Source organism: Diabrotica virgifera, chromosome 9 (genome assembly GCF_917563875.1).
Source record: "Diabrotica virgifera virgifera chromosome 9, PGI_DIABVI_V3a".
NCBI classification, from domain to species: domain Eukaryota; kingdom Metazoa; phylum Arthropoda; class Insecta; order Coleoptera; family Chrysomelidae; genus Diabrotica; species Diabrotica virgifera.
In genome coordinates, this window is record NC_065451.1 from 147,217,463 (window position 1) to 147,235,349 (window position 17,887).

The following is a 17,887-nucleotide window of genomic DNA, read 5'->3' on the forward strand; positions in this document are numbered from 1 at the left end:
TCGAGGGTTTTAAATAGGGAATATGTCTAGGCGGTTTTTACATTATATATAAAGAGTCACTGACCAGCTCATTTATATAAATCATTATATAATTATTAGTATTTTTGCTAGATGAGATACTTAAATTTTTGGTAACCGTAGCGTTCTTGTCGTGTATCTCACTCTAGATGAGTTCAATTTAGGGAATATTACTAACTTTTAGTTGTAAGGACTTTGTGCTATTCTAACGGACTTTTGATTTTGGATTTTGCTATTAATACCTTTGCTTCGCCCAGTGATAGTAGATACTTGCTTGTTAAGTGGCCTTTGCGGTCCTATTTGATCTTTTCACCATCCACTACCATTGTTATTAAGTTGCGTTATATGTTAATTGTGTATATTTATATATAACATTTGTTATTAATATATTTGTAAGTATTAAGGTAGATGTTTTATTTCAATCTATATCACCAGTATATAATATAGCAAGACAAGGTTAGTATTTAGTATTTTTTTATTTCAGGTGGTCGTAACCAGTGTCATTTAGTTCCTGTCGTTCGTTACTTCAAAAATCTCTAGCTGTTCAAATTCTTGACCCAAAACTTTAAGCGTACAAGGTCCAAGGTGAAGAGCCTCTAGTCGATAGAATAATGTAGGTAAGGGAAGTCGGCAAATTGGATCCGTAACTTCGGGATAAGGATTGGCTCTGAGGATCGGGGCGTGTCGGGCTTGGCGAGGAAGTGGGTCATGGCTGACGTGCCGGGCCTGGGTGAGGTGAAGTGAGCCTAATTCTTACGAGTTGGGTTTCATGGATCCGAGTTCGGTCCCGTGCCTTGGCCTCCCGCGGAACCGTCTTGCTGCGAGGCTCTGAGTTACTTTCGGGTGCTTGGATGTCCTCTTCGGCCGCCATTCAACGGTCAGCTCAGAACTGGCACGGACTAGGGGAATCCGACTGTCTAATTAAAACAAAGCATTGCGATGGCCCCAGCGGGTGTTGACACAATGTGATTTCTGCCCAGTGCTCTGAATGTCAAAGTGAAGAAATTCAAGCAAGCGCGGGTAAACGGCGGGAGTAACTATGACTCTCTTAAGGCTCATAACTCTGTTCGCATAATCTCCCCCGCATAACTCTGTTCGAGTTATGCGAGGACGTCAGAGGTACCGATTCCGTGCTTAAGCGAGCGATGGCACGTGTATGTGGTGCTAAAGATATCGCCTCTGACCGAGTCGAAAACTCGAAGCCCTGGGGGTGCAGGGGACAGAGCGCGTCAGGCCACGCAGCCTTGCACTGGAGGTACGCCAAAGGTGCGAGGTGGGCGGCGGCCACCCTAGCTGGTGGATAAGGAGAGGCCTTGCCCGGTCACATATATGCTTCTGGTTTGAGGGTAGTCTAATTATGAGGGCAGAGAGACCCTAGGTAAGGCATAATTAGTAGCAGGTAGGTATGGAGAAACGCGGTACTGCTACGGCACATACCGGCTGAACTCCAACCTCGAGAGGCCTGGCAACCTCGATGAGATATCCGATGATTAGATTATAGATAGAGTAATAGGCGCTCTAGTCACCAGGTTCACCGCGCACCAAGTTCGGGAGACGGGCGGCTGTGCGTTCCTCTGTTCTGGTGCGGACGGGTGCAGAAGCATAGTGACTTGTGAGTAAAGGTTTGTTGAGCTTATAACTGACCGACTAATGACTGCATCTTCAATACAGTTCATCACAGTCGGCCAGGAAGGGCCAACCGCGAACCAAGCCCAATGACAAACTCAGCTGTCCAGGTGACCAGCCTCACCAGGACAGATCCATACACCGAATAGGATTGTGCCAGGGTACGATTCTCTGAACGTACTTCTTATTTCGGTGCCCGGCCACCTCTTTGTAGGCTAAGAGGCAGGTCGGTGTTGTGGGGGCGCTCTATCACGCCTGTGAGGTTGGCAGCTCCGATCACTGAACGAGGTTAAGTTCCTACATCAGACCCCTACTCGGGTGGCTAAACACCTGGGCTTAATCCAGCCAATGAAATGCCCGTTGGCATATTATACAATTAACACCGTTTCGATCGGTTGTCCGAAAGAGGACCGTTGGTCTGTGCGGTATCTCTGGAGGGCAACCGCGATGGCATTCGATGGCAGCCAGCAGTTGGGAACAATCCAGCGTTCAGTGATCGACAACATCCAGAGCTGTTTTCCACAAAGAACGGCTGGATGTTATGTGTTGGAACACGGTAAAATTCCTCACCCGAGTGGGGTGCGCCCATGAACGGGCAAGCCGTTGGGGGTCTAACAAGCCCCTAACGGCTTTTTTATGACTGTTGGCAAAAATGGCGAAGGCGCCTCGGATGGGCCCGGTGAGTCTGTCCCCCAATCACCGGACTCCAACTCGGGGGACGCAGAGGCCGACGCCGCCGTTGCGTCGACCTCTACCGGTGCAGAACGGCTTATTGACGAAACTGGCACTAATAATGATGGCGACTATATTGTCCCATTACCTTTTGTAGAAGGTTCCTGTCCGATATGTCTCTTGGCGAACAGAAACATTTTATTTCTTTCATTGAATGAGCGTGTAACTCATTTCAAAAAGCTGCACAATGGGGCGATATTAAAATATAAATGCAGCAGATGTAATAAAAGCTGGGTAAAGAAGCACGCAGCACTGGTTCACATGGGGAAATGCAACCCCGGACCAGTGCCAGCGGCAGAACCGCAAAACGGCATAAAGTGTCAGCATTGTCACTACGTGGCAAAAACAAAGGGTGGATTATCCACACACGAGCGGCATAAACATCCTGTCGCACGCAACGAAGCGAGGATTGCTGATATTGTACGTCCGGTACCGCCTCCTGAACAGTTGGCGGTATGAACAAAAGTCTTCTCTGAAGATGAGATACGCATCATGTTGGAGTGCGAAATACAATATTACGGCGACAGGATGATGGCATTTCAAAGGGGGCCCCACCTACCGGGTAAAACTCTTAAGCAGATAAGAGATAAAAGAAATCAGGAGCGATACAAGCAGATGAGAGACCGTCATCTCGCTCCACTACTAGAGGCCGCTGGGGCGCCCGCAGGCATACTGCCCGGTATGCGAGTGCCGGAGCAGGCGGCTCTTCAAGTCGACGCTGAAGCAGACCCACCGAATGCCGACGAGTACGCCATCCTCGTCGAGCAGGAGGAAGGGACAGCTGATGAGGTCGAAGAAGAAGCCAACCAAATCCAACCTGTCGCTCCGTTGCTAAACAGGGAGTGGCAGAGGGAGGTCATAAACGCAATCCTCAACAGGCAAAAGCCATCGAACGCATCACGATCTCCCATCGAACGTGAGGTAGTTGGTGAACTCGAAGCTTGGATGCAACGCATTAGCGGGCTGGATGAAGGCGAGCACCAGGACTTCATTGACTCAATGTACTCCCAGGTGCTCAGGGTCATTCAGTCTAGTGCGACTGCAGAACAGACGAGACGACCAACAAAGCCCAAATCTAGCGGCGGACGAGGAAGTCGTAGGCGCTACCTCTACGCCCGCACGCAAGATCTGTTTAGCAAAAATCCTGCCCTGGTGGCAAAATACGTCAGAACCGGTGTGGACTGGATCGACACCCATCGGGGTATCTGTTGCAGCGATTCTGACATCCAGGAACTGTACAATCGACTGTGGGGTCATAAGCCTACCGTTCGGGACCTGGATCTGGGAGACCCAGAGGCCCCTCTGACTGATGATATCAATGACGCGATAACAATAGCCGAGATAAAATCTAAAGTCTCCCGGTAGTCCTGTCGCCAGGGGGGGTACAACGGCCTCGTTAATTCAGATGGACTTACCCAAATTTTTTTTATGTATTTTGACCCGTAGAACACGAATTTTTTGGGTAACAGTTGATCCGGATGTCGATAAGATTGTTATAGACCAAGAACTTGAGGAATCAAATAACAGCGATTTTTGGCAAAACAAAACAATATTTTGTATTTTTTGGGTCATTTTAAGCAAAAAATATTTCTACAAGTTTTTTAGTAGGATGCACAGTTTTCGAGATAAACGCGGTTGAACTTTCAAAAAATCGAAAAACTGCAATTTTTAAACCCGAATAACTTTTGATTAAAAAATAAAATAGCAATTCTGCTTAGCGCCTTTGAAAGTTCAAGTCAAATTATGTCGGTTTTGATTATTTGCATTGCTAAAAATTTATTGTGTTATTGCTAAACAAAGCTACAAACAACTAGTGCGTGAGTGATGTTTCTATGATTTCTCATTTAAAATCGAACGAGTAGGTAGAATAGGTACTAGTGCAATCAAGACTATTTCTACGTTACATGCGTTAAAACGCATGTAAAAGCACGGGAAACCCTACGTGTTTATAGCTTTGTTAAACAATAAAAAAATAAATTTTTACCAATGCAAATAATCAAAACCGATATAATTTGACTTAAACTTTCAAATGCGGTAAGCAGACTTGCTATTTTATTTTTTAATCAAAAGTTATTCGGGTTCAAAAATTGCAATTTTTCGATTTTTTTAAAGTTCAACCGCGTTTATCTCGAAAACTGTGCATCCTACGAAAAAACTTGTAGAAATATTTTTTACTTAAAATGGCCCAAAAAATACAAAATATTTATAACAATCTTTTCGACATCCGGATCAACTGTTACCCAAAAAATTCGTGTTCTACGGGTCAAAATACATAAAAAAAACTTGAGTAAGTCCATCTGAATTAACGAGGCCGTTGTACCCCCCCTGGCGACAGGACTACGGATAAAACCATCCACCGCTGCCGGCCACGACAAGATCCGTCGGATCGACGTTAAAAGGTCGGCGGCATTCGAAGTCCTCCATGTGTTTTATAAGATCATATTCGTGATCGGAACCATCCCATCCGAATGGAGGAAGAATCGAACAATCCTCATTCCCAAGGAGGGGAAGGACGGGTCTAAGGCTGCAAATTATAGACCTATCACTATCTCCTCCCTATTAAGCCGAATTTATTTTGGCGTGATAGAAAAGAGACTGAGTGATCGCGTTCGATTCTCGCCCAGACAAAAATGGTTCGTCAGCGAATCTGGGTGCTTCGCCAATGTGAACTTGCTGAACGAGCTGCTAAGGCACTCGAAAGTCGTGATAGTGATAGACATCGCAAAGGCGTTCGACACGTTCCCCCATGAAGTTCTAGCACCTGCTCTCCGACAGAAGGGCGTCCCTGAGCATATTAAGAGGTTGGTAAGGGATGCCTACAGCAACGTTCAAACCTCTCTCGAACTCCAACAGGCACCAATCGATATATGCCTCCAGCGTGGGGTTAAGCAAGGCGACCCCTAAGTCCATTTCTATTCAATGCAGCAGTCGAACCCCTGCTTAAAACGCTGGAAAGTAAGCCAGGATACACGGTGAACGCAGACACCAATGTCTCGTGTCTCGCCTTTGCCGATGATCTCATCCTACTCGCCGACGACATGAGTAAGGCAAAAAGACAGCTACACGATGTGGAAGCTTACTTCAAAAAGTTAGGGATGGACATAGCTAAAAGCAAATGTTCCACCTTCCACATCCGTACGAAGGGAAAAACCTGGTGTGTAGTTGATCCTGGTCTTACATTCGATGACGGTGAAGGCGTCCCGGGGTGTGGGCCCGGTGATGACCTTGTCTATCTAGGTGTTCAGCTGTCTCCCTGGGCGGGAATGTCCAACCAGAATGTCCGCGAATGCCTTGCAAGAGATCTAGCTAGGGTTGCTAGACTCGCGCTGAAACCACACCAAAAGATAGACTTAATCACCGTCTACATTCTACCTCACTACATTTATAAATTGAATGCCATTATACCAAGTCTCAACGAAATTAGATGCCTATATCAGGATCTAAGAGTGGTATATAAAGACATCTTACACTTGCCACAGGCTACCACGGACGGCCTGCTATATTGTCACAAGAAAGATGGAGGGCTTGGCTTACCCAAACTAGAATGGCTCCTAACGGGAGGTGCATTAAGGGCAGGATACAAGTTTTTGAACAGTCCTGACCCAGTAATACGAGCTCTTGCGGTTGACACCGCACTTGAAAGTCGAATAAAGCGGTTGGCGTTGGCCGCTAGGATTCCTTGGCCGGCAGACCAAGAATCATTTAAATTTTACACTCGAAATCAAAAGCGAAGGGAGCTCGCTAGGTGGCGCACTCTGAAATCGCAGGGAAAGTCAGTTAAGTCCTTCACTGACAGCCCTATCTCAAATAGTTGGCTTTACGATAAAGATCTGTTAAAGCCAAGCAGACTATCAACTGCTCTGCTTATGAGAGTAAACAGTACAGCGAACAGAGTTGCAATGAACAGGGCAAGGCCACAACCGGATCTTACATGCCGCCGGTGTGAGGTTCAGCTAGAGACACTGGGCCACATACTTGGCCAATGCAGGCATACTAAACCAAGTAGGATTCGGAGGCACGACGAGATCGTAGATCTCCTAGTGCAAGAGGTGATGAAAGAAGGACCGACGGTAGCGGTAACAAAGGAACCCACGTTAGTGGGTCCCAATGGTGGGAATCTCAAACCCGACCTGGTAATTCAACGCCAGGGAAGGGTCTTCGTGGTCGACGTAACAGTCCGCCACGAAGATGGAGAAAGTCTTGCTTTTGGGGCATTTGATAAAATAGCTAAATATAGCCCGCTGCTACCGTCAATAAGGCAAAGGTTTGGTTCCGCCTTAGCCGAAGTCCTGCCCATAGTGGTTGGGACAAGAGGAGCAATGCCCAGGGAGACGTTGAGTAATTTAAACAAGCTTGGCATAACGTCTAAATCTGTCCATAAAACTATTTCTCTGTGCAGCCTGAGAAGCAGTATTGAAATCTATCACGATTTCATGGACTACAATGCTCCTCTTCGACGCGAACCTCCGTGAATTCGCCCATTCACGGGGAAAAACTTTTGGCACCAGCGCATGAATTACCAGTGAGTCGATTAGTTGGTTTGTGCTAACTCAAAGCTTCAAGTCTGCCCATGTTTCAATGATGGTAAACAAGTAAAAATAGCGTTGAAACAAATGAAAGCGAATCCATTAGGAAATGCAACTGCTAGACGATCAGCAATGCTGTAATTACAAACACTAATGTCTGGTCCGCCTTTCAGGCGGTGCCCGGAACCTTCAAAGCCAATACTGGTTACCCTTCTAAAGGGCGGCACAGGGTCGACTGGGTCTCTGGGACTCGGAACGTTTAGGTTGGTTCGATCCGGAGGCCTTGGGCAAACTAAAATGACCCTACCAGCTAAACTCGGTAGTTGGTCGAGTGCCCACTAAAAGCCCGCCTTGCGAACCCTCATAACTGGGCGGGTCTTTGGGCGAACCGAACTCTGCTCGGAATGATCCTAAACTCGTCGGCCCATGGTGTCTGGGCCAATTAATGATCCTACCAGTTAAAATCGGTAGTTGGTCGTGCCCCCGCTTTGTCCACCAGGGGTGACTGGTTGAGGCAGAGGAGGTGATGGACCCGTCCTGTTAGACGGATCGGACAACTAAACCTAAGTTTGCTACATACTACGGTATGTAGAGCTAATAAAGCAGTTACATCTTCACGAGTTAGCACTCAAAGGCCTGTGGACCGTCTTTACGCATACACGTACTGATGGTTTCACAGGCCTTTTTTTATCAAACACTGTTGGACGAGTTTTTGTAGTGATGTTTTTCAATGTATGTGTCTGTTTATATACATATTTTAACTTTTTAACTTATTTATTATTTTATCTTTACATTGTTTTTAATCATATAACAAGGTGGCTAGCACTCACCGCTTTAACTCAAGCGCATAACCAACTTACAATCGATACACATCGAACTCATGTGGGCAGGGTAATCATGCTGCGAGTCGTAAGGCATGGGCGCAATGCCACGGCGGCGGGTTGTATCTCCTGCAGAAGGCAGGAATACTTGCGGCAGCCTCCACGAGGCCTTTCCCGGGCAATGGGTCAGAACTAGACCTAGCTAATTGCCGTTCTCGCAAGAGACCCGTTCTATGCTAATTTTTCCGAGCATGATAGAAACTATCTCCGTCCTTGCTAGGGATTTCCTGGAATGGAGTGGCCAAAAGTGCTAGATTGTGGGCGAGCAAGCAGGGGTCAGGTAAAGAAGGTCCAAGGACTCTTGTCCTCTATGGTCCCAACCTGGCCCTCCCAAGTCGAAAGACAAGGCGACCGCGCCCACCGTAGGAAAGTCCTCATGCATCGCGTGAGCAGTGTCTAGCCAAATGCCTCGTCATCTAATTAGTGACGCGCATGAATGGATTAACGAGATTCCCACCACGGTATAATTAACTCGATGGTAACATATAGCGCTTGGCGCCGGTCGGTCGGTCAGTGAGTGACGTTGTAACGTTACAAACGTCACATCTTTGCTATTTTATTTTCAAATAATTATTTTATTCTATTTTCTTTAATAATTCTTTAATAATAATCCTCTTCTATTTGTTTTACCTTTTTTCCCGTTAAAAATTGGTTGGCGCCCTCTTTCGGTATTTATAGGCATATCTCAACATTCTTGTTCTATCTCAGAATTCACATTCTTATTCAATCGTTCTGTGGTTCATGACAGTGACTTCGCACTGTCATAGCCACCTTTGCACTGTCGTCTCTCGTTTCAAATTTTAAGCCCCCACTCACGAACTCTGTCAATGTCAAGTCAAACCCTTTCTCTTTGTCAAAATGAAGAATATTTTTTCATTAAATTCTAAAATCTACTTAAGGCAATGTCTGGCCTCATAGCCACATTTTCAAACAGACGTTCTTAATTGGGGTAAGTGTTTAAATATAAATGTACACATTTTTGTAAGCCTATATCCGTAATCTTTTTTATGTTCCTATCTAACCTTACTTTTCGTACTTTTTATTGTTGTACCACATGGTAAAATTTTTATATTATCTATTATCTTCATATGTGTGTAGTAATCCACAACTATTTAACTACTAACATTATTTTACACTATTCATTCTGTTTAACCTTGCCTTTCTGCAACATTTCTGGATTATTTCTTGGAATGGCAAGGATATCTTTCATTTATTCTTGGTGTCTAATGTACCTGTATGTATTCTAGTTTTCTGGACAAATTACAACTACAACAGAATAGAACAACCCTTCACCTCGTGGGAGGACTTCTTCAAGCTGGAGCCCCCAATGTCGCCGGCGATGCAGCGATAGTACATAGCATAGACTCCTAACAACCATCCAACACCTGTAGGCCTGGTGGCCAGAATATCCACGTCGCCAGAGCCCGTTGCAGAACAACAGCAAGACACCAAGAACCCGCAGACAGATACCAAGTGCCATCGATAAGTATAATCTCTGATCTGTAAAGTTTCGGCAAGGTCTTGTAAATTATTTTTTTTAATACATTAATTATGTCTTTTATGAAAAATAAACATGATTAGTTATATATTATTGTTTTATTTGCTCCATTCTGCATTTTCATTGTTCATGTTTTTGATTAGGACAAGGTGGACTCACAACTTGGGAGATTGAGCTAGTCTGGGGTAGACGATAGCTATCGTAGTTGATTGAAATATTATTCTCGAATATTATTTCAATTATCTGGGGTAGTTTGTCGCCTCACTTTTGGCGCCCAACTTGAATTGTCTTACTTAAAGATTTGAGCTGTGGATTTGTAGTTCGGTAGCAAATAATAAAGCATTAATAAATACTGTTTTCATATTATATTCATGTTGTGCAGTACATCTTAGTATTTGCAAATTTTTGATACTTTTTGAGCATTTTCTATATATTTAACCATTTTTCAAATGTTTGGGGTAAAGAGTATTACCATTTTTATAATATATCTTATATTTCAGCATATTTAATTTGCATTAAATACATTGATGGTTTTATACATAATTATTTTGCTCATTCTTATAATGGTACTTTTATAGTGAGTTAAATGGTCTGTTTTTTTTAACTTAACCAGTTTTTGTGGATAGTGTACTTTGAATTCTTTCTTTGATTTTTATTAAATTTTTTTTTTCTTCAACATGAAACCTGCACATCTTACCACAAATGAATTGACATATGAGCTTCACATTAGGGATGTCTCTGCTCCTGATGATATTGAGGAAAAACGTACAGTTCTTACTGGTCTTCTTTCTCAGGAGACTAGTAGCCGCAGTTTTTCAGATATTTCGGTCCCTTTGTCTTTTGAGGTTGATTATAAACAAGCTTTAGCCTCTTATACTGAACTTCAGATTCTCATATCTGAATTTACAGGAACAAAGTCTGATACTCTATATAAAACCTTCAATTCTCGTCTCCAACATTTGTCTGGTAGGATTTCTCGTTTGCGGTCATCTTCCGAAGAAGAAGAAAGGTTGAAGAAAGCTATCCGCTTCGATTTGTTAAAGTTAGAGGGTACTTTATGTAATATTGTAGAACAACCTGATCTAGACCAACCCATGACATCTACTAAAGTTAATCTTAATTGTTCGGAATCTTCAACATCACCTTCCAAACCTGTTCCTGTGTATAAATGGGGTATCAAAAAATTTTCTGGTAAACAACCTTTAATCCCTTTTCTGGAACAGATTGAAATTTTTAAATTTTCAAGGAACTGCACAGATGAAGATTTATTCATCTCTGCATGTGATTTGTTTGAAGGTGCTGCTTTTACTTGGTGGCATAATAATTTCTCTCAAAAGAAATTTCATTCGTGGGCTGATCTAGTTACTTCTTTAAAAGAAACTTATTTACCTTATAACTATGAAAGAGATTTATGGGAACAAATACGTTCCACAAAACAGTTTTCACGACAACCAGTTGCTGCATATATTTCCCATATGGAATCTTTGATGCTCCGGTCGTCCAAATCTATTTCGGATATTGAAAAGGTGGATGAAATTATCAATGGTCTTCTTCCTGAATATGTTAAAGCTCTTGCTTTCCAAGATGTTAAGTCAGTTGCTGAGCTTACAAAGTATTGTAAGAAGTTTGAATCTGCTTTGGCAATTTCCTCACGCAGCAAATTTTCTGTAGAATCCCTTCGTTCAACCCCAACTTGTTGGAATTGTGATGTGAAAGGACACAATTTCCATGTCTGTAGAAAACCCAAGAGAATGTTTTGTTTCGGTTGTGGCTCGAAGGATGTAACTATTGCGGAATGCATGAGGTGCTCAAAAAACGACCAGCGAGGACACGCTTCGACAAACAGCATGCCTCAAAGCAGTCAAACGTCTGTCCCAGGAACATCGAGCAAAGGCAAGAATATTCCGGGAAAAACTTTTCAAAAAGGGTCGAACAAAAATCTGTAAACATTTCTAAACCACTTCCATCTAAATCTACTTCTACTTTTTCTTCAGTACAATCTGAAATTTTACCTTCTTCTAGTACTTCTGTTTCTTCTAGTGATTTATCTAATTCAAAAGTACATTTCAATTCCGGTCCTTTGTTAGATATTCATAATAATGATAATAGACCATATATTTCTGTTTCTATAGGTAATGAAACAATTTCTGCACTCCTTGATAGTGGTAGTAATGTCAGCATAATTGGTTCTCCTTCCTTATTTTTACTTAAAAAGCTTAATTTAAATCTTAATTATGATGTTTCAATTCAACTCACTACTGCTGATGGAAAACAGAGTACTTTAGGATATGTTTGGTTACCTGTTACTTTATTGAATAAAACTCAATCACTTAAAGTGTTAGTAGTTCCTTCTATTTCACATAAAATGATATTAGGTATGGATTTTATTCAGTCGTTTCAACTCTCTTTGGACTTCTCTGATTTTTCTTTTAAGGCAACACATTTTTCTACTTGTGTAGTTAATACTATCATTAGTTCTGAAAATCTTTCTGATGTTCAGCAATCCCAACTTAATTCTGTTGTTAAACTTTTTAAAGAAACAGGTCCTACAGATTCTATTGGCAGAACTCATCTGTATACACATCATATAGATACTGGCAATGCTAAACCTATTAAACAGAGACAGTATCCATTATCTCCTGCTATGCAGAAGGTTTTGAATGCTGGAGTTGATGAGATGCTTAAACTCAAAGTTATAGAGCCCTTAACTATTAGTACACCGTGGTCTTCGCCATTGTGGCTCGTACCAAAGAAAGATGGTTCACATCGAGTTTGCTTTGATGGTAGGAAACTTAATTCAATTACAGTTCCTGATAGTTATCCTATGCCTTTAATTGACACAATTATTTCTAAAGTAAGAGATGCTAAGTTCATATCTTCTATTGATCTTAAACAAGCTTTTTATCAAATTCCTTTAGATGAAGAATCCAAATTGAAAACTGCTTTTTCTGTGCAAAATAGAGGTTTATTTTATTTTAATGTTTTACCTTTCGGTCTTAATAATAGCGCACAAGCTATGTGTAGAGTCATGGACTCTGTTATAGGTCCTTTATTAGAACCTTATGTTTTTTATTATCTTGATGATATTATAGTTGTAACTCCAGATTTTGATACTCATGTCAAAACTTTGAAGATGCTATTCAAACGTTTGAAAGATGCAAATCTCACTGTCAATTTTGAGAAATGCCAGTTTTGCAGATCTTCATTGCAATTCCTTGGATTTGTAGTGGATGATCAAGGGTTAAGAACTGATCCTGGTAAGGTCCAGTCTATTTTGGAATATCCTGTACCCACAAATACAACCCAGATACGTAGGTTGATTGGCTTAATTGGTTATTACCGTAGGTTTTTAAACAATTTTGCTACTATTTGCAGTCCCATTTCTGACTTATTGAAAGGCAGGAAGAAAGGTCAACCTATTACTTGGACTCCTGAAGCTGATGAAGCTTTTCATAAAATTAAACAGGTTCTTACAACAGCTCCTGTTCTTGCAAGTCCTGATTTTTCCAAGCATTTCTATCTTGCTTGTGATGCAAGTGACACTGGTGTGGGTGGTGTTTTATTTCAAAAGGATGATGGATTAGAACATCCTATTGCTTACTTCAGCAAAACTTTAACTAGAGCTCAGAGAAAGTACACAACTACTGAGAAAGAATTATTAGCAATTTTGCTTTCAATTGAAAAATTTAGATGCTATATTGAGGGTAGTGATGACTTTACTGTGATTACAGATCACTCCTCATTGCAGTGGTTATATAACATGAAGAATCCTTCTCCTAGAATTGCTAGATGGATAATGAAACTGTCTCGTCACAAATTTACTGTTGTTCATCGTAGTGGTTCTTTGAATGTAGTAGCTGACTCTCTTTCAAGAATTCCTGAAGCATCTCAAGTTTCTCTATTGAATTTGTCTGATTTAAAAACAGATGCTTGGTATAAAAATATGATAGCAAAAGTTACAGATAATCCTGATTTATATCCTGCTTTTAAGGTTCAAGATAATGTTCTTTATAAACATGTTTTTTCTAAATCTAAATTTTCTGAATCTACTCCAGAATGAAAAATTTTTGTTCCTGCTCCACATAGGAAGGAAATTTTACATATGTATCATGATGATCCTACGGCTGCTCATTTAGGTGTCTTCAAAACCCTTTCTAGGATATCAGAACTTTATTACTGGCCTAAAATGAGATCTTTTGTTGTGAACTATGTTCATAAATGTAAAGTTTGTGCTTCTTGTAAGCCTAGTAACTTACCTCCAGCTGGTTTTATGGGACAATATCGTGATATTAATTTTCCTTTTCAATTTTTATCTGCTGATTTACTTGGTCCGTATCCTAGATCTAAAAGTGGAAACCGTTTTCTTTTAGTTGTTGTTGACTGGTTTACAAAGTTTATGTTTGTACATCCTTTGGCTAATGCTACTTCTAAAGCTATTGTCAAGTTTATTGAAAATCAAGTTTTTCTAATTTTTGGTGTACCACAAATCTTTGCAGTTGATAATGGAAAACAATTTGTTTCCAATGATTTTAAAACTTTGATGGAAAAATACAAGGTACAAAAAATTTGGTATAATGCTAGATACTTCCCTCAGATTAACCCTACTGAACGAGTTAATAAAACGATTGTTACTGCAATCAGATCTTTCATCCAAGACGATCATAAAGATTGGGACAAGGAAATTTTTAAAATAGCCCAAGCCATTCGTCTAGCTAAACATGAAGTAACTCAATTTTCTCCTTCATTTTTGACGTTTGCTAGAAACATTCCTGTTGATGGTTCATTCTTTGGTGCTATTAAAGAAACATCTAATAATACTGTTAACATCAATAATAAATTGTTTGATCCCAAGCCTTTAGAGAATATGTCTCCTATCTTTAATGAAGTTCAGAAAAGAATACGTCACTCTTACAATATCAACACTAAATGCTACAATCTTCGTAGACGTGATGTAAGATTTCATGTAGGTGATAAAGTCTGGAAGAAAAATACCATTCTTTCAAAAGCTGTGGATGATTTTTCTGCTAAATTAGCTCCCAAATTTATTCCATGTATTATAAATAAAGTTTTATATCCTTTGGTATATAATCTTAAGGATCTAGATGGTAAAGACCTTGGCAATTTTCATGTGCAAGATATTAAGTTGAATGTTACTGATTCTAGTGATGATGAGTCTCAATAATTTTGTTTAATATGGTAAAGCAATATTTCTTATTGTATATCTTTATATTATAGCATTTTGTCTGATTATGATAAACATATTAACCTTTTTCATTTGACAATACCCTTGTTTAAATTGGTATTATTTTACCTTGGGAAATTTTTTTGATTTTGATACAATTAAAAGCCTCATCCGGCACTTGTAAGTTGTTTATGGCATATATGTTGCTGCATAGACACCTAGTGTTTTTATTTTCCTAGGATACATGATATCCTGAGGATATTATGGGCCAGATCATATGAATCTGTGTTCCTTTTTTTTTATCTTCGAGACAGTTGATATACAGTTAAACCTGTTTATATATTTTTAAGGATGATGTGTTTTTTCTTATTTCTTTTGGAGTTAAAACAATTCTATGCATATCTACTTTTAGAAATCTGGTGTAGAATTGTGGCGCTTTGAAGTATGATTGTAGTATACCTACTTTCACTTGTTTTCTTCTATTTTTTGTAAACTATATTTATGCAGTATTTTACTCTTTTGTGTAGATCCCTGGTTTATATTTAGTGAGAATAACATTTATTATGTATCATTATCTTTCTTTCATTACTAACCTACTTTTAGTCTTTTAGGCCTTGTTTTATGCAGTTACTGTAACTCTTTTGTGTAGAACTTAGTCATATTTGACATATCAGTACAGTTAGTACATTTTTTTGAGGTGTTTATCAATAATTACATTTGCATTTTATTATTTATATGCTTTTACTCATATTGTTATGTGATTATTATTATTATTACCTGACTTTAGGTACTCAACCTATTCAGAGTACTTGGTATATTTTTTGAGATTCATTCAACATTTTCTTTTGACAGTCTTCATTTTGACTATTCCTTTATTTGCGATATTATCTCTATTTTATATATTTGCCTTACTTTATGTATTTGACTTTAACGTATATACTTATTTGATTTGACTTTAATAATTATAAATTAGACTTCATACTATGTGTATAGTATGTTGTCTTGCAAAGGAAGTCGTTGTACTTCCGAAGAAGAATTTCTGAAGACAGAATTCTTCAACAATGCATATCTGAATATGCCAGATGCATTGTCCCCTTTGTTATTATTTTTTTTATTGTGGGCCTGAGCTTTGGTGCAGATGTACATTCGTACCACTGGATCTTCCTTCATTGGTAGATTGTCTCCAGGGTATGGCGTCGGGGGGTCCATGGCACCATAGGATTGTCGTCTCTGAGGAGCGCTGTCGTGGTTTAACCGTGGGTTATGGGCTACTGCGTTCGTGCCAACATGGTTTCAATCGCTCCTTTGGTATGGTCCATGTACAGTACCAAGGTCTCCAGATACCCGATTAATTTAAATTTATCCCTCCAATATTTTTAGTTTGATGGATACTAAAATCCATTGGGTAATATTCAATGTTGGATAATTGAATATTCCCCTGAGCGTTTCCCTCAAAAACTGTATATTATATTAATTATTAAATTTTATTTAAAAAAAAACATACTGTACCATTTTACTGGTTACGTTATAACAGTACCTTATTTAATTTCAGTTTAATGAATACTAAAATTCATTGAATAATTTTTTATTTATTTTTTTTCTCTCCAGAGATATTCTCTGTAGTCATTATTAATTATAAATTACTAATTTTAGTGTGATGAATACTAGAATTCATTGGGTAATGTTTTTTATTTTCCCCAGAGTAACATCTGAAAATTATCTTTATACTTTAAAACTTTTTATGATTCATAATTTCAATTCAATATATTCATTAACTTAATAAATTTATAATGAGTATTTATTTTTGATTTGTTCCTAACGATTACTACTACATATATTTATTCCTGGTTAGAACTTTTTGTTCTTGTTTTCTTTGAGAAAAATTTCTCAGCTGTGTTAAAAATTTTTCTGATGGGTGGTAGGAGTGTGTAACGTTACAAACGTCACATCTTTGCTATTTTATTTTCAAATAATTATTTTATTCTATTTTCTTTAATAATTCTTTAATAATAATCCTCTTCTATTTGTTTTACCTTTTTTCCCGTTAAAAATTGGTTGGCGCCCTCTTTCGGTATTTATAGGCATATCTCAACATTCTTGTTCTATCTCAGAATTCACATTCTTATTCAATCGTTCTGTGGTTCATGACAGTGACTTCGCACTGTCATAGCCACCTTTGCACTGTCGTCTCTCGTTTCAAATTTTAAGCCCCCACTCACGAACTCTGTCAATGTCAAGTCAAACCCTTTCTCTTTGTCAAAATGAAGAATATTTTTTCATTAAATTCTAAAATCTACTTAAGGCAATGTCTGGCCTCATAGCCACATTTTCAAACAGACGTTCTTAATTGGGGTAAGTGTTTAAATATAAATGTACACATTTTTGTAAGCCTATATCCGTAATCTTTTTTATGTTTCTATCTAACCTTACTTTTCGTACTTTTTATTGTTGTACCACATGGTAAAATTTTTATATTATCTATTATCTTCATATGTGTGTAGTAATCCACAACTATTTAACTACTAACATTATTTTACACTATTCATTCTGTTTAACCTTGCCTTTCTGCAACATTTCTGGATTATTTCTTGGAATGGCAAGGATATCTTTCATTTATTCTTGGTGTCTAATGTACCTGTATGTATTCTAGTTTTCTGGACAAATTACAACTACAACAGAACAGAACAACCCTTCACCTGGTGGGAGGACTTCTTCAAGCTGGAGCCCCCAATGTCGCCGGCGATGCAGCGATAGTACATAGCATAGACTCCTAACAACCATCCAACACCTGTAGGCCTGATGGCCAGAACATCCACGTCGCCAGAGCCCGTTGCAGAACAACAGCAAGACACCAAGAACCCGCAGACAGATACCGAGTGCCATCGATAAGTATAATCTCTGATCTGTAAAGTTTCGGCAAGGTCTTGTAAATTATTTTTTTTAATACATTAATTATGTCTTTTATGAAAAATAAATGTGGTGTTACAGGCGCATTTTGAGAATTTCGTGGGTGGATCGTGTGACTAATATTGAGGTTCTACGTAGAATAGGCAAGGAATGCGAGATTATTAACATAATCAAAGAGCGCAAACTAGAATATCTTGGCCATGTTATGAGGAATGAACAGAGATATGGCTTGTTGCAACTCATTCTTCAAGGCAAGGTATTTGGAAAGAGAGGACCAGGGAGAAGAAGAATATCTTGGCTTCAAAACCTGAGAAAGTGGTTTAATACATCGACAACCGGACTATTCAGAATAGCAGCAAGCAAAGTTAGGATAGCCATGCTGGTCGCCAACATCCGGAACGGATAGGCACCTTAAGAAGAAGATGAAAAATAAACATGATTAGTTAAATATTATTGTTTTATTTGCTCCATTCTGCATTTTCATTGTTCATGTTTTTGATTAGGACAAGGTGGACTC